This window comes from Typopeltis vanoorti, chromosome 14 (genome assembly GCF_054136105.1).
Source record: "Typopeltis vanoorti isolate ZY-2024b chromosome 14, IOZ_Tvanoo_1.0, whole genome shotgun sequence".
NCBI lineage: Eukaryota > Metazoa > Arthropoda > Arachnida > Uropygi > Thelyphonidae > Typopeltis > Typopeltis vanoorti.
In genome coordinates, this window is record NC_143562.1 from 91,823,473 (window position 1) to 91,850,736 (window position 27,264).

Here is a 27,264-nt window from a genome sequence, read left to right on the forward strand (position 1 = left end):
TGCAATCTATAGTGGAACACCCAGAACGTTTCACACCACCCTCGTATTTTAATGCTGTTTATTTATTATTATTTTTATTTATTTCTTATTTTTGCAAGATGCATATTTATCTGTTCAACTCATTTTGTTAGTCACACTACATATGACAACCTCGATTTATGTATGAATTTTGCATTTTTAAATTTAGTGTCGATAAAAAATGTGGCAATACTCCACTTTTGATTCCCATTCGCCTCTCCTTTTAAATGCCGTTGCTCAAAAAAAAAAAAAAAAAAACGATTCAACAAAGAATAAAGACTATTTTACTACCTAAAGCTTGGTTATTTTGAATTTATAGCCAACGCAACTCAGATTATGTGGCTGACGTGCACAGGTTGGAAAGAAGTCAAAGGACACCATGTGTGAGGAACAACCAGCCACGACGCTCACCTTAATAAGACGTACGATATAAGATACGATAATAAGATTTGCTACGATAACTGCAGCAATCCTAAGGAGCATACTGTTCACAAGCGTACGATACCAATGAACGGAAATTTTGGACCATTCGTGGAGTCGACCTCCTTTGGCCTTACCGACGCTGCATTTCAATGAACAGATGTTCAATAGGGTTGAGATCAGTACTCTGTGGTGGCCAGTCAAGTATGATGACGTTCATGTCCACAAGTCATGCCCTACAGCAGCAGCAGCATCCTCTAATGACACTGTGCATTGTCTTGCTGACAGAGACAATGGTCTGTTCTGTAGAAACGCCAAAAATAGGAAGCATTGCATTGATTAGATACCTCTCAGAGTTCAATGTTCGTATCAACACAGAGGTCCAAGGCCAAATGAGGAAAAACAGGACCAGACCATCACACCGCCACCTCCGAATGTCATAGTTAGGGTAAACCGGGCATCCGCCACGCCAGTCTATCTGCTCTGTAGAAGGTATAACATGATTCCTCGCTTCATAGCACAGTTTCGAAGCTTCAACGTCCCATACGCTTGTTGCAACCACTGAAAACAACGCTGCATGTTGGTTCGGGTTATGTGGGGCTTGCATATTCCGATTCTACTATGGAAACCCATGTTATGAGCTTCATTTCTTAATGCTTTTGTGCAGATTCGTGTTACAGTCGATTCCCGCAACATCTCATTCAACTTGTCGGTTGACGAAAGGCGGTTTTTACATATTATTCTCCGTCGTATCCTACGTTCAAGTTCGGTGAGTGTGGCGGTTGTTCCCTGCAGATTGCACTTGTCTCCTTACACTTTCATCTTAGTATTGAGTCACTGATTGTTGGCCAGGATTGGCCCGATTTGTCAACACTTTTTGGAATCGATAGACCTGCCTACAACATTATATCCCATCACAACACCTATTTCAAACTCAATTAGTTCCCTTCTCGCAGCCATTTTAAAACGACACAATTGACTTGGCAGAATCATATTTCTCCAACTTATACCGGATACAAACACGTGACTGGTTGCACGGCACGATGCAAGCCCATGGGAGTGTCCATTGACTTCTTTCCAAACATTATATCTGTTAATTGCGTGCGTTCTTCTTAAGGTCGGTTTGTGTGTTTTTCGGGATGAAAAACTCGTTCTGGAAGGGAAACACGATTCACCTCACTATGAGACTGGCTAACTCTCCTTCGGTTGAAAATCCACGATAAAGGTTCTCTGCCTCCTTCATGGGACTCCAACCGTAATCTTTCTAACCATCGTCTATTCCGACTGAGTTACAGTGGCTCTCACCTAAAGCAAAATGCTGTCCATTCCATGACATCGTAGATATACAAGGCTGTTATTAAGAAGCATCCCTTTCATATTTAGTTTCGGACCATTTCCATACTTTAAAGTCACTACGATTATACACATTATGAAAACTGAAAATCACCAATTCAATTATTTATAGAATATTTATCTGCCTGTGGGATAAATAATGATCATTTATTTATCCACATATAACAGCAGTAATCCTGTTATATGTGGAGTTGTTTTTGACAAATATTAAATGTCGCAAGCAGTTCTCTGAGTCACCATAATGAGAAAGAGAATTTATTAATTTTAAGTTAAATATGAATTATTTATATACGTTATTTTGCAATATTTATATATCTCAATATATTTTTTTATTTGAACAGGAGGGAGAAAAGGAAAGAGAAGTCCATTCAGTTACTAATGAGATTGAAATTCTAAGTAAGTATCATTCACTTTAAGGAAGTATTATGTAAATTACGTTATTTCAATTTATATTCAGTAAAATCAAAACAATCGGAATGAAATCTTATACTACAATTATAAGCATTGACTTACTATTCGGCAGAAAGTCTTGCATATCACGATTAAAGAACGATTAACTAAAACTAAAATACAACTATTTATTCGTTTTTGTTAACCAACAGCAGGCTACGGGTTCGAATCCGACCATAGGAATGGATGTTTGTGAACGTCTTTAATGTTTATTTTCTTCGACCGATGTGAGTCTACCGCCTTGCTTATTGGTGCAAAGTGACTGATAAAGATCTATGCTTAATGTGATAAAAACAATTGGTTTAAAGAAGTAAAATACCCCACCTTTCTATAAGATAACTAAATATATATCCGCAAACACTGTAAGGAAAGAAACATAATTCCAATGCAGCTTTTCAAGAGTAATACAACTGGATATGCAGTGCTTGCATATTTGTAGAGTAGAGCTCTCTGGCTTGTCATCTAATTTAAAATCGAAGGAGTAGTCAATGCACGTAAATCTCTTCTTCGAAAACTATCTCGAACAATGGAAGCTAAAATTGAAGAAAATGAAACGCAAAACAGAGCAAGTAGTAATGCAACACGGATTTCGTAATAAAATGCATGCAATCTTCCTAAAAAAATCAATGGCAGTCCATGGATTCGAGAAAATGCAGCAGGTTTTATCTAAATAACTATTAACCTTGCTGTTCTGTTAATAAAAATGTAATCGAAAGGTGAATGGTTTTAACTCGTTACACCATGCTTATTTAGCGGATGTTAGATTGGGAAAATTTGTTATTATTACGTAACACCTCCAGGGACTCATAGTGTGAGGGAAGGAGACACACTACTCCACTCTGCACAACTCATTGTCTCTCCTGCTTAATCCTCCAGCTACACAACCCCACTGTTACATTTAATCACACAACGCGATCTACCGCCAACCAAGAAAGCCAATTTTAGTCTGCAAATTGAATAATTCTCATGCCTTTGTACAGAGAATGAAAATCCTCACTTTGATTGAGGAAAAAATCCTTCTAAATTTGGACTGTCAACCGTCTCTTTTTGGCCCACTGAGCAGTATTAGATGCCGTCTAGTCTATCATTTACTCACACTTGATGAAAAATCTCTTGTATTTAAAGTCAGGTGACCAAGAAAAAAATATTTACTTAAAATGAAAATTGCTATTAAATCAGATTCTTTCAACAAACTTCCCAGAAATGATATGCGTTGTACGTAATTAAAATACAGTCATCCCATAAGGGAATAAATAACATTTTCGATTACTTTCAAACAAGACGCAAGCGAGCGTCAAGTAAAAATGTTTCTATTTAGCAACAATGCATTCAGCGGCAACCAGAACCACCATCGGCAACACGCATTTTCAGTAGTTTCTCTGTTGATTTTGCGTTTGGGAAATATGTTATTTGTGTATTTATCGTTAAATATTTCGTGACGTTATATGCAACATGGCCCCTACACACCCAATCAAAAATCGTAGTGAAGAATCACAGAAAAAGAGGTCACAAATTGATGTTGAAACGACGTTGCAAATTCTAAAGCAACATGAAGCTGGTGAGCCCGTCAATGTGATCTTACGTGACTTCGAAAGGACTCATTCTACAGTTATGACCAGTTTGAAAAATATGTATAAAAGGCTGTGAAAAGATCTGCTTTATTAAATCGACGATAGTGATGAAGCAACGACAAGGTCCTATCGGTGATATGGAAAAGCTACTTGCTTCATGGATAGAGGACCTGAACCGAAAGCGCATACTCCTTAACACTACGACTATAAGCGCTAAAGTACTTAGTCTCTTCAACATGTGGAAGGAGGAAGCAGGGCCCGATTACGACTACGAATTCAATGCTTCTTCTGGTTGGTTGATGAAATTCAAGCAGCGTTTTGCGCTGCATAATGTGAAAATGATGGTGAATCTGCAAGTGAGAAAACTGCTAAGGAATTTGTGGAGAAATGGGATAAAATTATTACAGAGGGAAATTATTTGCCACTGCAAATATTTAATATGGATGAGACCTCCTTGTTTCGAAAAAAAAAAAAAAAAAAAGAAGCCCAAACAGACATTCATCCACCAAAAGCTGAAATCTAAATCTATGCCTAGTTTCAAAGCTCTTAAGGACCGTATTACTATTCAGTTAGGGGTAATGCGGTTGAATATAAACTTAAACCATTTGTGATATGGCACAGTGAAAATCCTTCAAAAACATTAGGAAGCATACTCTTCCAGTTCATTATCGGGACAATAACAATTTTTGAGTCATCCACAAGTCGTGAATTTTCGATGACTCAAAACTTATTTAAGGTTGCTTACATTTTTTAAATTTTAGCATCCTTAAGATGCAAAAATTATTTAAGGATGCCTTAATCAACTGCTATGCGAATGAAATGGAAAACTATTGTGTGAAAGAAAATGCAGAATTTAAAATTTTAATTTTGGATAATGCTCCAGATCATCCGTCTTATACTTGTGATCTTCACCAAGTTCAAAGTCATGCTTCTCCCTCCAAACTACTTCATTGAACGATGTTGGAAGTTTTCTCTCTCTTGGTTAGACTATAATAAATTTGGTTTAATCCTTTATCCAACTAAGCAAACAAAGATGAAAAGCCAAAAGGCTTTTCATAGGGAAGTTATGAAGATATAACTGTGGAGGAAGATTTGGGTGATTATTCCCCTGTTTCATAGTGGCAGTAACGCATAGTACAGTTTTATAAGGTTTAAAAATTAAAAGGACAGTATAATAATTACATTTAAGTTTCTAACCCCTAGAACTCTGTTGATTTAAGGTGTCGCCTTACGCCCGACCGACTTACGTCCTGTCGGATGAATGGGAACCCGAACGTAAGTAGAGGGATGCCTGAATAAAGTAATTTAAAAATATTTAAATTCTTTCAAACTGAATGTAAAAAACAGACTAATATAAAAATGGAATTTTAATGAAAACAAAAAAGTGAAATTCGAATATTTTAAACAATGATTCCTATCATTATATATGAAGATTATATCGTAATTAAAAAAAAAAAATCGGAAAACATATTTTTTCATTCAAGTATATAATTTATACATTCACCAGTCGCCAATTGAATACAAACGTTTTTATCTTTGTAGAAGGTATCACTGCGCAAATATTGGTTGGAGGAAAATCTGCCTCTGCTGGATATCCCTGGGTAATTCACATCATCGACTCATCTATGCCTGAGTCTATTAATGTGCAGTGGATAATAGAAGATCTGCGCGTCGATAACAAAGTAATCCCTGTGTCCATTGCAGAGGGAGATCAGAAGAGCCGGGATCGTATACTAAGAGAACTAAATTCTACAATCATTCAGTTACCAGATAAGGCATTTTTCTACGCTAGAGATTCGATTTCTTTTAAGAAATCTCAAGAAAGTAAAGTGACTGTGACCACTGAGCTTGGACCGGTAAGTAGCCTTGGACTAATACATTTCAAGTTTTTTGATCCTTGTTAAGACGGACTTTCTAAAACAGATAAAAGCGTCTTAATGGTTACGATATAAGAATAGAGGATATATTATAGACCCAGCCAAAATAAAGAACGAAAAGCAAGAAAGTAGTGCAAAGTAAGGCAAGTCCAATGCCGAAAGACATATTTTCATGAACTCTCTAGTGAATATTCGAAAAGTGTTTTATTAACTATAAAATGCAGCTGGATCTGTAATATCCTCAATATTTTATGCTTATCATTCCAAATTGGTCTTTTTAGCTGAATAGTTTAATAATGTAGTGGCTACTTTACATTGTAAATTGATACATAAAATATTTCTTTGTTTGTAGGGCAAAATATTTGGCAAAGTTCGTCTAAAATTAACCGTGTATGGTAAGTAGACTTGACTGAATGTGAATAAGAATAATTTAAAAAGTTAAATTAGGTAATTTAAATTAATAATACTCTAAAATCATATTATATTTTAAGAAAGCAATTTAGTACTTGTTCATTATGATACTATTTATCGGGAGAACGATAGCACATTATACAAACTGATATCAATGGAAAGTTGTGAATCTTAAAGAAGTATTGCTAACATCAGATAGGCAATGTATTTATTTAATGTTAATACATCACTAAGTCTTAATATCGAAATACTCTGGGAAATAGAGCTATGCATTTTAAAATGCATAATTGCATTTCGAAACAAATGGGACTATTCTTTACAGTTTTTCTTACATTTCTGTGATCTATACTGTATGTATTTATTATTTTTTACAATTGAATATTAGATGAGTATTAGTGTCTCATATTTTGACAATTTCTGCTTTTCCTAGAAAAACTATCAAACTTCAGGGTTTTCCTGGATAAAAAGAAAGTGATCGTTGGCGAATACCTGAGTGTGCTGATCACTGCTTACAGTTTAGGACAAAATGGATCGTTTACCGTTCAAATAGGGGACGAAATACCCCTTTACACCGGTCCACCAGTTCGAACCAAAGATGTTTCATCCTTAAGAAGTGTCGAAGGATTAGACGAAACGGATTTGAGAATTATGGGAAACAACGGGTATTTCCTCACCACGTTCAAGAAACATCTCAATACCGAAGGGACTGTGGAAGTTCAAGTGAAGGCACTAGAAGGTGTAAGTACACTTTTAAGCATCTTAAAATCATGTACGTAGAACTTAGCATGCCTTTATAATTACTAAAAATAATACTCACAATGTCTTGAGAATGCGAAGAGATACATGAAGGTGCAAAGAGTAACTTCCAAACGTACATCACCTTAACCACTTAAAGAGCATTACAAATGGAAATGGGGGAACCTCGAGTTATTGACAGTTAACTACACATGCCAGTTAGTTGGAAAGACCGCGGTTCGAAGAACGTTTTGCAGGACTGACGGTGAGTGAGTATTATACGGAGGTTACCACATTCGTATAAGACTTACTAAAGGTTGATGTTTTCCTCAAGGATAATCATTTTTTATCACGCAAACAGTATTACAATTCACATTTCCATCTGTACTGTATTACAGCTGCAATAACACTACGGAAACAGAATTAAATCTTGTTTGGATTTTTTTTTTCAGGAAGATACTTCAGGCGCAAACTTTGTTTGCTTACACTTGGATAAAGGATTAAACTAAATTGATTATAGTCTAACCAAGTGGAAACAACTTCCAACATCTTTCTCTAAATCCAGAGTAATTTAATAATAAGATTTTTATTAAATCTTATTATTAAATGGGAGCCAGTGGGAGCCAGACTATCAGCTTTTTGTGCTGATAGTCTGGCTCCCACTGGCAAGAACCAAATAAAGGTCGAAACCGGTTTGGATAGTGTCCCTTCCCTTAATGCATAGCATTATGCATGTCCGCAAGGAGATGTGCTTTGCATTATGGGAAATACTGAGACAAGGAGTGATGAGAGCTTGGTCCACCTTTACCATGAGTTGCCTCGGTTCTGAAGATACTTCAGGCGCAAACTTTGTTTACTTACACTTGTATAAAGGATTTAACTAAATTTATTATATTATAGAATTAAATCGTGTTTTGGAACCACTTATTAGGTTACCAAGAATCCACGTTAATTGGCGGTTGAGAATGAGACTCAAAGTGAAGGAAGGACAGGAATTTGTTGCTGTAATTTACCGCACAATAAAGCAACTAAACACAATCCTTTACCTTTCATTTGTACACGTATACTATCCTTCCCTACCCTTAACTGGGCAAGAGAATCTAATCTTCAGCATCATCCACCAAAGCCTTTTATTTGCACGCTTAATGAAAAAGGAAATCAACGACCAAGTTGATTTTCTGTTTCCTCCTTCATCCCTGCTACTGCTGTACTGCGGAACAGTCTTCTCCCTGGTGTATTTCCCAAGGAATATCATATACAGGCTTTTAAACTGAATGTCAAAAAGTTTTTCCTTTCCCATCCCACTACCCATATACGGTACTAAAGTACTATATGTTGACTTGCCAACCTCTCGTATATGGGACCAACATAAAAAAAAAAAGTTGGATTCTATTCCTTTGTTGAACCTTAATATTTAAAGAATCTCGGGCGTTTGAAAAAAAAACAACAACAACATATTTCTTAGCATGAGAGTATTTAATGTCAAAAATCTTCTGAGAATAATAAAAACATTATGAATGGAAGAAACCTAAGCTGACCTCACGAAATACTTCCATAGGGATACAAAAATAGGACAGTTACAAGTATGTCTTCTTTGAAATCATATGTGTATTTTGTTGTATAAGTATGGAAACATCTGATGTTTGTAGATTTCTCCTTGGCACTTTGCCAAGAATAGTGATTCATGCTGAAGGGGAGAAAGAAATGAAGGATGTATGAATTGGTCGCAAACATGCGAAATCACGTTCCTTTTTGTCTGTCGCTGTACTAGTACTAGCTTGATTTTTGTTGTCGCTTTTTTGCATTATTTTTTATTATTAATTTGTATGATGGATCCAGTACAGTCAACAAGTTCTGTTGTTAAACGTTTCAGTAGCTCTTGCAAAAGAATACTGAATAATGTGCTGACATTCTGCGAAAAAGAATCGTCAGAAGGCCGTCTCCTTGTTCCCCTTTCTCAAGTCATAAAACGTGCAAGTGCAATTGCGGGCGTATCGGGGTCGACTGTTAAAAGAATTCTTAGGGAATCAAAAGGTGAAAGTAAGCCAAAATTTAAATCTCCTAAAAAAAAAGCGCCAGAGTAAAGAAAACCATCGAAACCGTAGCTTTGAATGATTTTGATGTAGACGTATAAGAAGAACTATTCACGAATTTTACCTGGTCGAGAAAAGCGTGCCAACTGTTCCGAAATTGATTCCTGTGCTTAAAGAAAAATTAATTTTCCTTGGAAAAGAGAAACTTTAAGAAAAATACTTCATGAAATCGGATTTTGTTTTAAAAAGTCCCAGAATAAAAAGAAACTTATCATGGAGCGAAGTGACATTGTTTTATCTAGAACGCAGTATTTGAGAGCAATAAGGCGTTTCAGGGAGGAGGAAAAAAAAAACAATTGTGTATCTAAATGAAACTTGGAATGATAGTAATTTAAATTATGGAAAATGTTGGCAGTCTAAAGAAGAATGTGGAGTGCTACAAACCGGAAATGCCTCGCGGCGTATAATAATTTTGTGTGCGGGTGGAGAAATGGGTTTTTTTAAATTCAAACTTACTATACAAAGCCAATTACCATAGGCAAATGAATTCTACGATCTTCGAAAAGTGGACAGAAGAAAAACTGATTCCAAACCTTCCTAAAAATGCTGATAACATTTCTCATTTCCCAGATGTGCGAAAAATTGAATTGCTTAATTTGGTCAAAAGAAACTCGTCCACAACTAAACTATTTAAATTCGACACGATGCTCAAAGAGCATGGATTTCTAGCTTTGAGGCTACCACCATATCATTGCGATATTAATAGTATTGAGTATGTTTGGGTAGAAGTGAAAAGTTTCATTCGCCATCGCTACGTAACTGGAGATATTGACATGTCGAAACTTTTTAAGCTTTCAGAACATGCCATTGAAAGTATTAGAGTTCAAAACTGGGGAAAATATTGCTTTCATGTCATCTCATTGGAAAATATGTATTGGGACAGAGACGGAATTATCGAAGAATTATGCGAACCTTTGGTGATCAGTTTAAGTGAAAGTGATGGTGATTCGGACACCGATTCAGATGACTATGAAGATTAAAAGGATTTGATAATGGTATTTTTTTCCAACCTTTTTTCATGGGTTTGTTAAAAGAGTCACAAGCCATAAATAATTAATCGGTTTAGGACATTAAACTGCCTCAGTTCTCTCAACTGTAAGTTTAGAATATCTAAGTTCATTTGAAAAAATTTCTGTTTTTCGGTATAATTATTTTTATTTTATAGAAAACTTTCTTAAAAATAAACTTAATTAAATTTTTGTTTTATGCTATACCTTTTATAATTTTGTTAATACTCTACATATATTTTTCCAACTGTTATACAAGCAAAATAGTTACACTTTAAAAACTACAATGTTCGTAAAAGAAAAGCTAAATATTCCGACCTGTAATAATAAACAAACACACATCCCAGAAGACAGATTGATTACCCTATTATTGGAATGGATTCTCCTTTTTCTGACATGCGCAGAATTGTCGAAGGACCTCTAATCGGTGGGCGAACTATACTCCTCCATGCGGGCCATTTAATGCGCTTGTTTTCGTTTTAGTTTAGGGAAAAATTACTACTAGGTCATAACTTCAAGAGGTTCAAGGACTCATCCAGGGAGGGTAGTCTAATCTACCACTTATTCAATCAACTAACTACACACAACGCTATCTATTATCTATTAAAGCAACGGAAAAAAAATCATATAAAACTTATCTCTGTTCATTTAAATAAGGTTTTCTTTCTAAATCAATCCTTATAAAGAACAAAAAACTCATAACTATACAAATATGACACCAAATAAATACTATAGTGAATGCATATCAGAAGTTTTATTGAATTTATTTCTATAAACAGAGAAAAATCAAAGAACCGTTTCAGAAGTAAAAAGCTTAAAAACTAACCTAATGAGGTCGCTTTCGCATTGTTTTTCTTTCTTTCAGGTTCCTTGCTGAATCTCAGAGTCACTTTTATTCTCTAAAGGCCAATAATGAGAAATCAAACTCAAAAAACATATCTCTGTATCCAAACACGTATTTTTTTCTTGCAGCTAGATGTGGTGAATAAAGCAGTGTTATCCGCTAATGTGGTTACTTCGGAATGTACAGCAAGGATTGCAATGGATGGAGCAGGATCCATGGAAGATAACCCAGAAACATATGATTACAGTCAAAATATTCAATTAACTGCCAAAGTCGATGTGAAATGTCCCGATCCTCTTGGAACAACTTGGAAGTGGACTGTAATGCGAAATGGTGAAGTTGTGGATCTGAAATTCATTAAATTAACTTTACCGATGCTGTCTTTACCAAGACGATTGCTACCTAGTAAGAGACTATACAAAATTGTCGTGGACTACAATATGAAACGTAAAGGTGGAGAAGTAAAGAGAAGTGCTGAGGTAAGCATACTTTGATCACAATGTAACATTATGTATCATTTCCATTATTAATTTCTCCAAGAATCTTAAATATTTATACAGAGAAGAATGCTGAAACGTTCTAAAAAAACAAAATATTAATACTAGTATACAGTAATTTAGAATGTCATTTAAAAAACGTTAATAAATATTAAATTATTAGTCTTATTATCGTAAGTAATAATTTGTTTTAAAATTACAAAAAGCGGATATTTTACTAGATCTTGAGCTTTTAATAATTTCATTATCGAAATGGAGATGATTTAACGCCATGATTTTGAAAATTAAATGTTCGGAGCGATTTCTCAACATGAAGATTTGCAAGTATTCTGAGGAAAGATCTATTTCGCAATTCCACCTGGTCCCTAAAACCGAGTCAGGTCAATGGAATACTTCATCAAGCTCTACGGAAAAGTAAATGCAACGTATATTGGAGAAAGTTCGCGTTTTTTTTTGTCTATTAAATTAAAGCAATACCAAAGCAACTCATGAAAGTCGTGTAAGCTCCACAAGATACCACTATGCCCTCACATTCAAATTTAGGAATTTTTTTTTTAAGTGAGTAAGTAAAACGCAGTTTTAGGTTCCTTTTAAACAGTGAAAAACACATCGTAATGATTACGAGATTTTCTTTTAAAATTAGAAGTATATTGTTTAAAAATTTCTTAGTCATTAGCTAAGCATGCAGGAGTTTATGTACGTACAGGAGCCATTACTGCATCAATGACTTCTCTGAAACGGAAACTGTTTTCTTTAACAGGGATTTATATTCATAAGGGGATCAAAATTAGAAGCTGAAATTATTGGAGGATCCAAACGAAGTGCTCACGCAGATTCTGAAGTAACTTTAGATGGCAGCAAATCTCGCAATTCTGAGGGAGCTCCATTGACGTAAGAACATTGCATTCACGATAAATAATCGCTCTAAAAATCTTAAGTATATAAATAACACTTCGCAATTTACATCACAATGAGTAACGTATTTTATATTTCTACTTTAATGATTAGCCTTGCTTGGAACTATCAATATAAATGACAGTCGGAAATCCTTGTTCTCTTCTGTTGGTTGTCTGCTTGAGATTATCAGAACTCAAGTTTTGCTACATTTTCTAATATATTTCCATACTTCGAATGGTTTTAAAGTAGTTGTTCTGGCAAATCTCCATCTTTTATTCTTATTTTTATAAAAGAATGAAAATGTAAAATAGGCTGTGGATGAGAAAATGCCAGGATGAATACAGGAAAATATTAGGTATAAGGGCGAGTTCTCGGATGCATTGCAAATGAATTATTTGTGGAAACGAAACAGTTACAGATGCTTCAGCTGAATATATATATATATATATATATATATATATACAGGGTGTTCGGGATAAATTTGACATATTTATAATTAATTATATTTTTCCGTAAGTTACATGTATTAACACACACTTCTCTTCATTTAAAAGTTTGGACCCTTCTTCATTCATATACAAGATGTCAGAAAGGATGGATAGCTGGAACCCACCTGAATCATGGAAGAGAATAACTTGTATCATGATGATTCGTGCCCGCCATCAAAATAAGGATATCACGACTGCTGACCAATGCTCCCTGAATACAGTAAAAACAATCAGGCATGAACTAGAGACTTGCAATGGTGACTACGAGGATGTAGCAAGAAGAAAGATCCCTAGCAGACGATCTGATTGCGTTCGTACAGCAGAATTCCTCGCAAATCTGCAGGAACAGGTGTTGAAGAACCCTGGCATTGGAATTCGGGCTTTGTTCGTGGAGTTGCTAACTGTAGTCAAGCCCTGGATAACAAGGGTAGCCAATGGTAGGCCGTATGTATGGCAGCAGGATTTGGCCCCTTGCCACACCTCTGGGAAAAGTCAAAAATGGTTGTCTGAAAATTTCTACTACTTCACCAGTCCAAATGTTTGGCCTCCAAACTCCCCAGACCTTAACCCCATGGATTATTTTGTATGGGGCGCAGTTGAAAAAGACACCAATCGCACTTCCAGTAATACAAAAGCCCAGTTAATGGATAAAATTAAAACAGTTTTTGCGGCCCTTCCCAGGGAGACTGTAGCATCAGCTTGTTCGAGGTTCCGAAGCAGAATTGAAGCTGTGATCGATGCTAATGGTGGTTATTTTGAGTAAATCTTGTTGATAGTATTGTAATTAACTCTGCCTGTAATGTTTTTTTGTCAATTCATTAAATTTAATAGATACAAAGAAGATTTTCTTTTTCCTTACGAAACTGTCAAATTTATCCCGAACACCCTGTATATATATGAAAAAATAGATTTAATGACTAGAAAACCGAGATAACATATAAAGATTTTAATGATGAATACTACCTAGTTTCGGCATATAATAGCCTTCTTCAGGTATTTATAAAGGAAAAGAATACTAATAAACATTGAATTATCTAAACAAACTGGAAATTACAGGTACAAATTGCCTCACATAATCGATACATAAAAACGTTGTATTTTTTCAAGTTGTTCCAACTGGCGTGCCATTGTTCATTGCAATTGTGCAATATATATATATATATATGCAGTAAGTACATCGGTGACTAGTCTTCAATAAGTTAAAGAATCAAAATGGACCTAAAATCACTAAAAAGCTATCTTTATTAAAGAAACGAATTAGTTTTAATTCCAAAGTCATACAGGGTGGAAACGTCAACATTAATTCTGACTTCGCAGTTGGTTATTCATGAAGTATTAATAGATTTTATAAAAAGATTAATTTTAAATCATTGTTCATTACGTGCCTTTTAATGTTGTGCATGTTGTGTAGGTACGAGTGGTTTTGCTGGGAAAATACCAAACAAGAAGAAGAAGTAGGCAAATGCAAAGGCAAAAATGAAAATATAGGTTTACGAGGTAAGGTCCATTTCTGTACTAAACATTGAGTGAAACGTTAAGGTATTTCATCATGGCCAAGGTGTTGGCCATTCAGGATTTATATTACCGATCAGAGAGACTTTATATCACTTCCCTAATTAAACTTAAAATACTTCATATATTATATTAATCCGGACAATATCTAAATTACTGTATTTATGTGACAATAAATTCAGTTATCAAACTATTAAAATTCATTTTCACTGAATTTTAATGGTTCGATAATGCGAAGTAACTCGGCTTTTGATAAACCTAATTTAACAATAACAAGGCGGTTAATCGCTTCTCGCAGTTTCTAGATTACGATTTTCCCTGATGTCAATGTTTTTTTGGGGAAGTAAAACAGTGTTGTTTTTCAGAAAGAAAAAATCGAACCCTCTTAGGAAACCAGTTAACTCCCCTTCAGCTGAGTACAATTTCAACATTCTTCGCCTCTAAAGTTTTGAACCTAAATTTATCAACCCGTAGGCAGCTTTCGTTCCGATGAACTACGGAGATAAGTCAATTATTATGACACTCATTGTACAAATAACGAAACGTTTTTTTTTTTCTGAATTGCAAAACACTATCCATTCAGGACTCATTCACTGTTGAGGTACAAAAAACCTCAAAGAAAATTATAATTTTACTGAAGAAATTTTAATTATTTAACGTCGAACTCTTAAACTGTCCATGATATCCCATTTTAATTACAACAATGACAGAATATTGTTGATTAAATGATAGAATTTATTGGGTTCCGGAAACAGCCAGGAATCCCATCTTTGCTGTCATATTTTGTTAATTACGAGGGTGATCTGAAAAGTTCTCGGCCTAACAATGAAAAAACCAATTTATAATTTCAAATTTATTTTTATTTTTCAACATAATCTCCCTTAAGACTAATAGATTTATTCCAGCGATGCTTCAGCGTCATTATCCCGTCCCTGTAGTGGTTTTCAGTAAGATCTGCAAAATATCCCTCTACAGTTGCAATCACCTCTTGATTCGAAGAATAACGTTGACCAGCGAGGAAGAGTTATACTTTTTGGAAGAGATAGAAGTTAGAGGGGAGTAAAATCTGGGGAATAGGGTAGATGTTCCAACAATTCATAGGGAAGATCCCTTAATTTTCCCATTGCCAAGACACATTTTTGGAGGCAGGCGCATTGACCAAATGAAAGATAATTTTTTCTTATGCAAATAGGATATTTTCTCATGAATTTTTTCGTCTAGTCTGGTTAAAAGATCAGAATAATATTCTCCAGATTATTGTTTTATGCTTTTCAAGATAATCAATAAACAAAATGCATTTTGCATCCCAAAACACCGACTGCACTGCCATTACCTTTCCTGCGGATGGAACCAACTTTGTCTTCTTTGGCACTGAACAACTGGCTTCTGTCCACTGTTTTGACTGCTGTTTGGATTCTAGTGTGTAATGAATCCCTGTATCATCCATCGACGACAAAATCAGTTTTATTCTTGTTAAAACGCCACAAGCACTGTTCAGAGATTTTCATGTGAGTGCGTTTTTGATCTGATGCGAGCAAGCGCGGCACCCATCTTGCACAAAGCTTTTTCATTTGCAATTCTTCATGCAAAATATATCCTACACGTTCTTTGAAATGCCTATAGTGTCAGCAATTGCACCCACTTTGACTAGCCGGTCATCCAATACCATATCGTGCACTGATCAATGATTTCTGGTGTTGTTACACTTTTTGGACGTCCTTGACGTGGATCGTCTTCAAGGCTGGTACGGCCACGTTTAAACTCGGCAGCACATTTCTTAATTGTCAAAAACGAAGGAGAAGAGTGCCCATAAACTTTAATGAACTTCGAATGAATTTCTTTTGGCGTTAAACTTTCTTTTACAAAGACTTTTATAACCGCACGATACTCAATTTTATCCATTTCAAGGGAAATGGATAAAATACAGACAAAGCTTTTGCTTCAGACAGCTACATAAAACAATTTCTTGATAGAATGACTTGCAATTTCACATGGATGCTTACGACAGATGTACTAAGTTATAAAAAAAAATCGTGCTGATAATGTTGCCATCTATGGTCGAGGCCGAGAACCTTTCAGACCACCCTCGTATGTATATTCACAAATTGTATTCACGTTGATTTTTCCCCTTTACATTCATCATCCCTCAACTATTTCACTTTTGGCAGATCCAGTTCATTAATAAACATCTCAAGTTTAACCTCAATCTCCACCATATCCATCATAGTTTACTTGCCTAACTTGGCTATCAGTTTTTTTAACTACGCATGTTACTTTTTTTTCAGTTATAATTCTAACATTCGTTGTTATCCTTGATTGAAAATCGTTCTCCTAACTCAACCAACCATTCGGAATTATTATCGAAGTTTAATGTTAAACGTTTCACTTTATCTCGTTAAATTTTTCATCGGGGAATTGTTGATCTTTTTGCAGCTTCAACTGATTTCACTTTTTTCCCATCGTACTAACCCAAGTAGGAAAGATTGTAAAGCATCTGCTAACAATTTTATACAAATCTGTCTTGTATAGTAGATTGCAGATAATTTAAACAAATCCTCAAAGAGTGGTTTCATCAGTTTGGGTTGGTTGCGATTTCTGCCTATGAAGACAGCCTAAAGATGTCTATTAATTGGGTTAGCTTTTCTTGTTGGTGGAATAAAACCCTATCTTTTCCTGCTAATGCTGCAGTGAGCTTTCCTCATATAGAAGCATCCTCACTTATAATCCCTTTAAGAATACGATAATTGTTGACTGTTCTCAAGAAATTGGCCATTATGTGTCCTTCTTCTGATGATACCTATGATATTTAGACGAAAATTCTAAGCTAAAAATATTACGTGAGTTTATATCCGGTATTATAATTACTTGAGAAATAATAGTTTGTTATATTCAGCTGTGAAAGCAAGCTCTAAATGATGTACATTTTGCTTTTTTAGATAGCAAGATAACATTCAGCGGCAATGGAACGTTTACTCCTGGAAAAACATACACCTTTCTCCTGAAGGTGTCAAGTAAAGATTCTGAACCAGATTCAGCAAAGCAGGAGATTTTTGTCGTAGGTAAAGATGACCTGATTGTCTCAGTAAGGTAAGATTATTGAATAAAAGCATTATTGAATAATTTTGAATAATGCTTTTCATTCTTTCCTTTTATACCAAATTATTTAAAGTGGCTTCCCATTTAAAATTGTCACTCCAAGTTTAAAGTTTGGACCACCTTAAAGGATAATTAGCCTATGATTTCATACAATCTCATTTCTATAAATGCTATAGAAAATTTACGAGGAGGCATTGCAGACGTTACACGCTTCTCACTACAAATACCTCCAGCATATTTTCTAGAGTAATAAATTTGGACGATGAGGACGTTGTTTCCTTTGAAAAGTTACATATATTATTCAGCATAACGCCAAAGCCGAATACAGGATTTGGATTACTTGGGAATAGTGGATTTGAATTTTTCAGTAGGATATTCCTTCGGCCTCGGTATTAGCTATGAAAACACAACTTTCATTTGGCAAGATCATTATAAAATTCCTTGACATACACGAATTTCGAAACAGTTGTTGTCAACATTCTCTCTCTGTCTCTTTCTTTCTGAGCTATGGAGAAGTTGTGTAGCTTCTGTTTGGATCTCTTGTTAACACTAGGTCTGGTTAATTTCATACAACATTTATATTGGACCTGAGACAGTATACGAGTGTGTTACAAAAAAAAAGGGTTATTTTGAATACTGATTATAAGTGATAAACCACGCCACATTACAAATATATGAAATCTAGTAATGAAAGTTCAAAAAATAAATAATAAGATAAAATAATTTTAATTGTATCTCCCCCCCATTTAGAGTATTGTACCCTTAGATGATCTAGTAGTTTGTTCCTGTGATGCAGAAGTTGAGTATGAGAATTCACCTGTGATAGATTCCGTTAAAAGCTGGAAATGTGACGAAAAACATATAGAAAAATCCCAAACTGATAGAAGGGGAAGAAGAGTACTGATGAGAGTTGGGGAATAATCTCGCATCATATAACACTTGTTCTCATCAACTAAGAGTTTTCGATATCTGCTGCCGTAGAGATGTATGCTAAAACATAACGTGTTTTACTCCATCTCTAATTTTATATGAAGTTTACACCATTGCAAATAACTCCCTGGTTCGATTTACGTATATAGATATTTTAGAAATTCAATGTTGTCTACTGTCACTGTTATGCAAATGAGCTATAAACGTAAAATTATGTGATGTCATATTGCGTTGGATGTGGCGATATTATTCGGGAAAATGGGGTACAAAGGTGAAAGTTTAATGTACATTGAATTCCGATGTGAACCGTACAGAGCAACATTAGGAAGACCAACATTACTTCGTACTCCCGTCTACGTGTGATATTGTGATGTTTCTGTTTTACAATAACATTTGCAGAAATGTTTAAATGTATTTTCAGTTAGTATTGTCATTTCTTTTTGTCAACATTATTTCATTTCAATGAAGTGCTGCTATTAACAGTTTACAGATTAATTACATTTAATTTTTCTTTTTAAGAATCAAATTAACTAAGAAAGCTTGAGATTAGAAAGAAAATCAAATTCTTACGCTTTTATTTCATGCAGATGCATTTTTAACTGCAAACAGGACTCAAATCCCGGGGAGAAGGTTGTTTTGGAGGTTGTTTGTCCAGAGTGCACCAACAGTACCACGTTTGAATGGGACATGAAACCCGGAGAAAATAACACTAAAAAAACGATTGACTGGAACGAGGAAGTCTTATTCGGCAAAACGTATCGAATTCTGCATGTTGTTGCCAACGTTCTTGTAGGTGGCGATACCTACTCCTTTATCGCCAAAGGTATTTCTAATTATTTTGAATTTTTATATCTGTACAAGACAATGTTGATCTTAAATGGTTTCGATTTTTGCAATAGATTTTTTTTTATTAATTCATACAAAAAATATGGAACTCAAATGTTTGCGTGTAAATAAAGTTTTTAATTTCTTTACTTTCGAATTTCAAATGTTTATTTTTTCATAGCACTCCCACACCTTTTATTTATTTCCTTGAGTTATTATTTATTAATACCAACGAAATTTGCATTCCAAAGAGTTTATAGGGTTGTTCTTGCTGTCGTTGTGATCGGACGTATTCCTTTAGACTCTGCTTAGTTGAATTTTATATAAGGTTTTTCAGGAAGGCTCGCAATGCACTGGAACTAACACAGTTCGAGACCTACTATCTCCCCCTCTGTATGAAATATGCAGAGGGATGGCCGGCAGGCCCTACCCGCAGTGAGGACCAATGGTGGATGAATGGTATTTTAGGGAGGTAGGTCTCTGCACTGCGTCCAAATAAGTTCCCGAAACTCCTTTTTCCTTGTTTAGGATAGTCACCTATAATAAACTAACTTTTTGACTTGACGCTTACTCTAAGCTGTTTATGGGATTAGCTAGTGGCCTCTCGAAGTCTACAGGATCACTCGCAAACTACTCGGGAAACCCGAGCAACCGCTATTTTCTCTTAGGCCAAATTATGGACTCTCCATATGATGAGATCGGCTTTAAGCAGCTATTGGAAATCTTCAAACATGTAGGAGGCATGGTGCAAAGGAAATGGCCAGGAAAGGTAACAATCCACCAAATAGAAGAGATTGAATCAGAGGACTACCAATCCCCTGATCCTCTTCCTGACACCTCACAAGATTCCAGCAAAGAAAATACCACATCAGCTGATATTCACACACTAGAGGATAATGACGACTTTCAAATAGTCATCAGGAAGAAGCGAAAGGAGTCTCTAGCTGCAAGAGAGAGAGAGAGAGAGAGAGCAGCACCAATGGACACTACAGCACAAACTGAAAGGGTAGCAGAGACGGATACAGTAACACAGCCTAAAGAGAGAATTCCACCAGTGATCTTACGATTCAAAGAAAAATGTCATCAATCACTGAGTTGATGAAAAACAACAATATCAAATTCAATTCAGCAAAGAACACCGATGAAGGAGTCTGGATTCAGCCTGAAGATGCATCGGACTACTGTCTGCTCACCAGACATTTAGATGAATTGAAAGTCCCATATCACACTTTTCAGCTTAAAAGCGAAAAAAAAACCTCAAGGTGGTCATCAGAGGTTTAGTAGAAACCATACCATCTGAAGAAATAGCCACTAATCTCAAATCGCAAGGATTTACACCAATAAAAATATCACGCATGTACAGAGCGGATAAGCGGCCCATGCCTCTGGTCTTAGTGGAGATCAGTAAAGACCAACGAGAGATTTATGACCTTAAGACCGTCTGTAACTTGGTTATCAGGACTGAACCCTCAGAAGGAAGACATCTGCCGCTGTCAAAAGTATGGTCATGCGCAGAAGCTTTGTAGGGCGGAATACAAATGGGTAAAGTGCGGAAATAATCATCCCTCGCATACATGTGCCAAGTCAAGAACCACTCCTGCTAAGTGTGCCAACTGTGGAGGCCCACATCCAGCTAACTACAAGGGCTGTTCACTCCACCCATCTAACCTGACAAGGACTAGGGAGACAGTAGCCCCGTCCACTCAGAAGCGAGTCACACAACTTGAATCGGAAATTAAAGTGCGGGCTATTACACCTGATAAATCGTATGCCTCTGTAATTTCCTCACGCAACAAATCGGCAGAAACCATACCAAGCAGCCAAAACTCTGCTGCGATGCTTGCTGCCACTTTGGGATAAATGCTATCAGCTTTTAGCAAATCAAATCCAAACCAGGCTGACACAAACAGATTTCTTAAAAATACCCAAGTCTTATTTTCGTTGATTAATGGATAATCCCACCATCACAATAAATTCCATACAGGTCGCATTCTGGAATGATAATGGACTCAGCAACAACATTCTAGAACTACAAGAATTTGCTGCTCACTACAAAATTGATATCCTGTTAGTTAACGAGACCCATCTGCGGCCCTGTGATAATCCCAAGCTGAGAAATTACTCTTTAATTAGAAATGATAGACCTAATGCCAGAGTTGGAGGCACTGCAATCTTTATCAAGAAAAACATCCGTTACAATGAAATAAAAAAGATTCCTACAACTAATCTGGAAAAAATTGGCACAGAAATTTACACCATTAATGCTGGCATTTCAAAAATATATTCCGTTTATAACCTCCAGGCAGAACTCTGCTATCTTCTGATCTTTCTCAGCTGCTTGACACTATGGAAGCAACAATAGTAGCAGGAGATCTAAACTCAAAGCTCCCTTATGGAATAGCAGGTGTGCCAATTACAACGGAAAAATCCTTCACAATTTTACTAAGCTGAGAAATATTATCATCGCAGGTCCGATTGAACCAACACACTATGGAACACACGGAAAGCCCGATGTATTAGATATAGCCATATTCAAAAACACATCTCATTAATTCCAGCTGCAAGTAGTTAACGACCTCAGTTCAGACCACAACCCAGTACTTCTAAAACTGGGAGAGGATCCGGAACTTATTCCCAGTCAGTCATTTACTAATTTCACAAACATCACGGCTACAATCAACACTATCATGGATTCAGTGCCGAATATCTCCTCCCGTGAAGAAATTGACGCGGCAGTCAACAACCTGGAAAGCAAAATTCAAACTGGCTTAACCGCAGTCTCTTCTATTTCCACTCCAGCTCAAGTAAAACTACTTCCAGAAGAAATCCTTGCTCTAATCAGAAACAAAAATAAAATCAGACGTCGCTTTCATAACAGGCTATCTCCTCAAGACAGAAAACTCTCCGTACAGACCGTTCCAATATCCAATCCCTTCACGGAGAAAGAGGTATATTTTATAGGGACGATGAAAAGGCAGAAGCCCTCGCGGAAGCTCTTCAACTTCAGTGCAGTCCTAATTATGCGCATGCGGATTTGGTCTTCATAGAGAAAATTCATCGTCGAGTCCGTACTGCGCTCCGGCAGCCTAGAAGCCATGAAAATATCTGTCCCACCTCGCCTAAAGAGGTCTACTCAATCATTACGAAGGCTTAACAACAAAAAAATTCCCTGGTCCAGATGAAATTAACAACAAAACAATCAAGGCCCTTCCGCACAAAGCTCTCATGCATTTGGTAGCAATTATAAATGCAATACTCCGACTAAATTATTTTCCAACCCGATTGAAACAGGCAGACAAATCCTCATCCATAAGCCGGGAAAAGCGCCTCAGTTACCGCAAAGTTACAGACCCATCAGTCTCCTTTCATGCTTGGGAAAAATTGCAGAAAAAATCATCCTCTATCGACTTCAAGATATCGATAGAGGATGTTGTTGTGAACAACAACACAATACCGAAAGAGCAGTTTGGGTTTCGAACCGGGCACAGTACTACACAACAAGTTCACAGACTGGTCGAATTCATCACTACTGGATTCAACTGGCGACAACATACAGGAGTTGTTTTTCTGGATGTAGCAAAAGTCTTTGATAAGGTTTGGCACAAAGGCCTCATCTATAAATTATTTATGGCCAACGTTCCGCTCTACCTTACCAAACTTATCGACTCCTTTCTAAAAAAAACCGAAAATTTCAGGTCAAGTTGAGAGGACTCAAATTCTCTTTGAAAAGAATCACTGCAGGTGTTCCTCAAGGCTCGCTACTCTCTCTGCTGCTTTTTAATATCTTCGTTGCTGATGTCCCTAACACGATATCAACCACCACAGCTAGCTATGCGGATGACATGGCAATTTTGAGTAGATCTCTCAGGCCGAACTTAGCTATGCAGCGCTTACAAACCTAGAAAAATGGCTCAGGAAATGGAGAATGGCTGTGAATGCCGTCAAAAGTACTGCCATTTTCTTCACAAGACGGAAGGCATCCCACTACGGAGAAGTCAAACTTTTCAACACAGCTATTCCATGGAAATCCAGCACTAAATATTTAGATATTCAACTAGATAACCGCCTCAACTTTAACTCTCACATCGATTATGCCTGCAGCAAGGCAAACTTCGCAATTATACAACTTTACTCTCTTCTCGACCGAAAAAGCCGTGTCAACACTGAAAACAAACTACGAATCTATAAAGCAATCATTAGACCCACATTGACCTATGGATCACCGACTTGGGGTCACACCTCCCCTGGCAAAATCAAAAAGTTACAGGTCATCCAGAACAAATGTCTCCGTATGATATTGAATGCTCCGTGGTTTGTCAGGAATACTCTCCTCAACCGAGACGCTGATATTCCTAATATTCACATGTTTCTCCGTGATACTGCCATTACATATTTCACCAAAGCAGCTAACCATCCCAATCAACTCATTCGAGAGTCATCTAACTACGATGAAGGTGGACACAAGCGTCCGAAAGCGACTCTACTCATCGGTACAGACGCTCCCACACTGCCCTAAAATGGGTGAGCCAGGTGCTCGATAAATTCTCATTAATTTAAGCCATTTCTCATAGAGATAAAGGGACTATAATCAAAGGGATTGAGATCCATCTAGCCACAAAGGTTGAAAGCTAAAGGTTGTATTCCAAAGAAGCTTACTTTAAAATTACTTCCATGATATTTTGCAGCTGCAAGTCATTAGTTTCAACCTTTGATTGTCTCCCAAAAAGTTGCTCAAACTCCCTTCCCACAGGACCGATCGTATGTTCCAGTCTTCACGACTTACTTAATATACTGTCAAATCTCAACCTACAACTGTAGGGAAAAAAATTATTTTGAAACCCTATCTGAAATCTGAATACATTTTCAACACATTGCAAACTGACAAAAATTGCATTAGATTATCTGAACTTTGTATCTGCTTTATTTGCACAGCCAAAGGAACTGATAATAAAGAAGGTGAAGCGAGTTACAACATAGAAATGAGGAAAGCGCCTACACAAGGGACGTGCACTTTAGATCCCCTCAGTGGAATAGCTCTTCTTACTAAATTTTCCATCACATGCGAAGGATTCCATGCCGTAGACCTGCCGTTGGTATACAGGTTTTTTTATATTGGCAACGACAATGACTCTTCAGTGATCACCTCATCACCAGGCGCACCTAAAGGTAGGAACCCTTTGAATTCTGTTGTCTAGAAACAAATGTATTTAATAGTAGGATGGTCACTGTTTACAGAAGTTCTCATAAAGAAATGAAAAGAAGCTGAACAAGAATTGATAAATTAGTTGGTGAAACAAAGCAAAACAAAACAATAAAGCGAATAGTTTGCTTTATTAATCTCACTAAATGCCACATTTTGTAATTACCTCTACTAATTTACGAAGCTTCAAATTACTTCAAATTGCTGTTGCTTTTTATTTTTTAGGACCTCTGATGAAACATGGTCAAGCATCCGGTATAAAGGAAGCATTTCTTTTTCCGGCCCCTGCATCGAAGTTGTATGCAGGAAAACTCACAGTCCTTGTTACAACAGCAAGAGAAGTGGACGTGGTGGTGTCCTACAACGTCACGGTATATTTAATTTTTGTGGCGAAACTTATACTAAAATTCTGTTTATTATATAATAGTAATTCGAAACCGTAACTTTATAGCTATGAACAGTTAGATGCCTCGTGTTAAATGCATTGCAAATTTCAGATCGAAACCCCTGATAGTTTATCGATGGATGAAATTGCCGAAATGGTTTCAGAAGGTGAGGACTCCGTTTCGAAGAAATTTAATGTCATGGGAGATCTTCAAGGTATACAAACTTCGCTTTGTGCTTCTTAAATTTAATTGAGCATTTATTTTGAACTAAGTTTTCATTTTTTTCTAAGATTATAACGACACTTACAGTACTTTTTGATGTACATGTAATGGACGAAAACAAAATTCGTATTATTTGAAATATGTTTACTTTTTTCAAACAGAAAAAGATTCAAATTAAAAAATCAACTTTCTAAATGTAATACAAATTGGACGTAGGAGAGGAGATTTTTTTAGGAACTAAAAAAAAACTGTCATGAAACTCCTGTGAAGAGGAAAAAAAAAAAAAAACGATTGTGCATTTAAAAACTTATTGTTTTCTTAATCGCTTACTTATTCCTGGTTTAACACAACACTCTGGTGTTCTCCAAAGATGAAACATTTCCCAATTATGTAGAACCTAATAGAAACAGAATTTTATAACAATGAATGAGTAAAAACAGTCCAAATTGCCAATGGGATTTATCTTTGAGGGACTGAGCAATTCAACTTGTATGTGGTCATACGGTGTAAGGTCGAGGATGGAGAAACTATTATTTTCTGTTAAGTTCTTAGGCAATTATCAAATTATTCAATTTTATTTTTTAGGTTTCGTTTTAGGATTCGTTTTAGGTTTGTAGGCAACGATGGCAACATCAAATAGTTGTTTGATGTTGCCATCGTAAATCACACATCAATCGATTTTTTCTCCCAACTGTTTTATACTGTCTTCCTTTTAACCTATTACATTTTAGAATTCTCCAATAATTAATGTGGAAAGGAACATTCGCTACTACTACGAATTTTTTTGTTGTTTATATTAAAATCATGTTATACATTTAATACAAGGTCATCCCATTAAAACGCTATTTTCGGGTTTAAAATATACACGCAATTAACTATAAATATTATTTCTGGAAATTTTCCATGTTAGTCTTCTAAAAATTATATTGATACCAGAACATAAAGAGCCAACAGGCTATTTCTTTTCGAGATAATGAATCCCATTTTATCCCATTATATAAAATGGGATTCATTATCCCCTGAATTAAATAATTTACGTCGCCGAAAAATAACCTGTTGGCTCTTTATATTTTAGTATAATTTATAGGTACACCTTATTGGCAATTCGTACAGTAAAGTATATTAAGCAACGTTCGCTAAATCACTACAATTTAGCGAAAAAAAATTCGCTAAATATTTCCCAGGTCTACCTACTCACTGACGAGACCTCAATAAAGGTCGAAACCGGTCTGGGTAGTGACCTCCCCTCATAATTTAAAACAGTATACATCTCCTAGGAGCTGCGTTTTACATTATGAGAAAATATTAAGAATAGTGATCGTATCTTTCTCCACCTTTACACCGAGTTTCCCGAGTGTTGCACTACCAGGCATTGACTTACGCTTGGACTCGCCGAACGTTCTTCGGTATGAAACTCTCAGATTCCGATCTTCGAGTTTCTTATTCGGCTTTGAAAATGTGAAATAAAATGGGATTCATTATCCCCTTAATTAAATGATATTGATACTATTTTATCCATTTTCATAAGACGTACCCGTTATATTACATCACTGGCTTTTTTACTCGAATTAAATTAAACATTAATGATATGTATTTTTTCAAACATAAGTTGAAAGAAAAGTAATGTAAAAGGAATTATACTGAAATTTTATCAATATTAGTCCTGTAATAACAAAAAAATTGTTTTACACACACTTTTGGATAAGTTAATGTGAAGTTAATGTTCCATGTCGAGGCGCTTGGTTTAGGTAACCCTGCTTTGAAAAAACTATCAAGTTTTTTTTTTTTGAACTTTTGAATTCTGCTGTTTTTTTTTATATAATTAACTCCCTAAAATTACGAAAATGTGTGTAATAAAACTATCGCTGAAAGTCACGCCACGCGACAAAAGAACCAATTACAGTGCGATTCGTGTGATCACGTCCTAATCATTCGCCGAACATGTTTTATGAGCGGTGACTCATTTCTGTGGGCTAAATTACTGCAGCGTTTTTCCGACTACTATTTTTCTACCATCTTTCCTATTCGCCAAAATTTGTTAAAAACAACAGGAAATTAATAACAAAAATAACCTGTTAATTTAATTATAAGCAAATCTTGGTTAAAAGCATTTTAAAATTAACAGGGTGTTAATTTTCATATGTGACATAGGGACCTGAAATTTTGTCCGTTAAATCCGAAGTCCTTTAAATCGAAGGTTTACTATATATATATTTTTCGGTTGTTAGTCTGAATATTTTTAATTTTAATATATTTTAGCTATATTTTACCCCCCCCCCAATTCTGTTTTCGAAAAACATTTCTAATGCATTTATTTAAATCATAGTCTTAAAAGATTTATAGTTCATTATTCATAGTTCAATTTAATGGTTTAAAGTTCAGTTATGCATATATCAATATATGAAGTGATATATTGATATCGTTCCATAAAG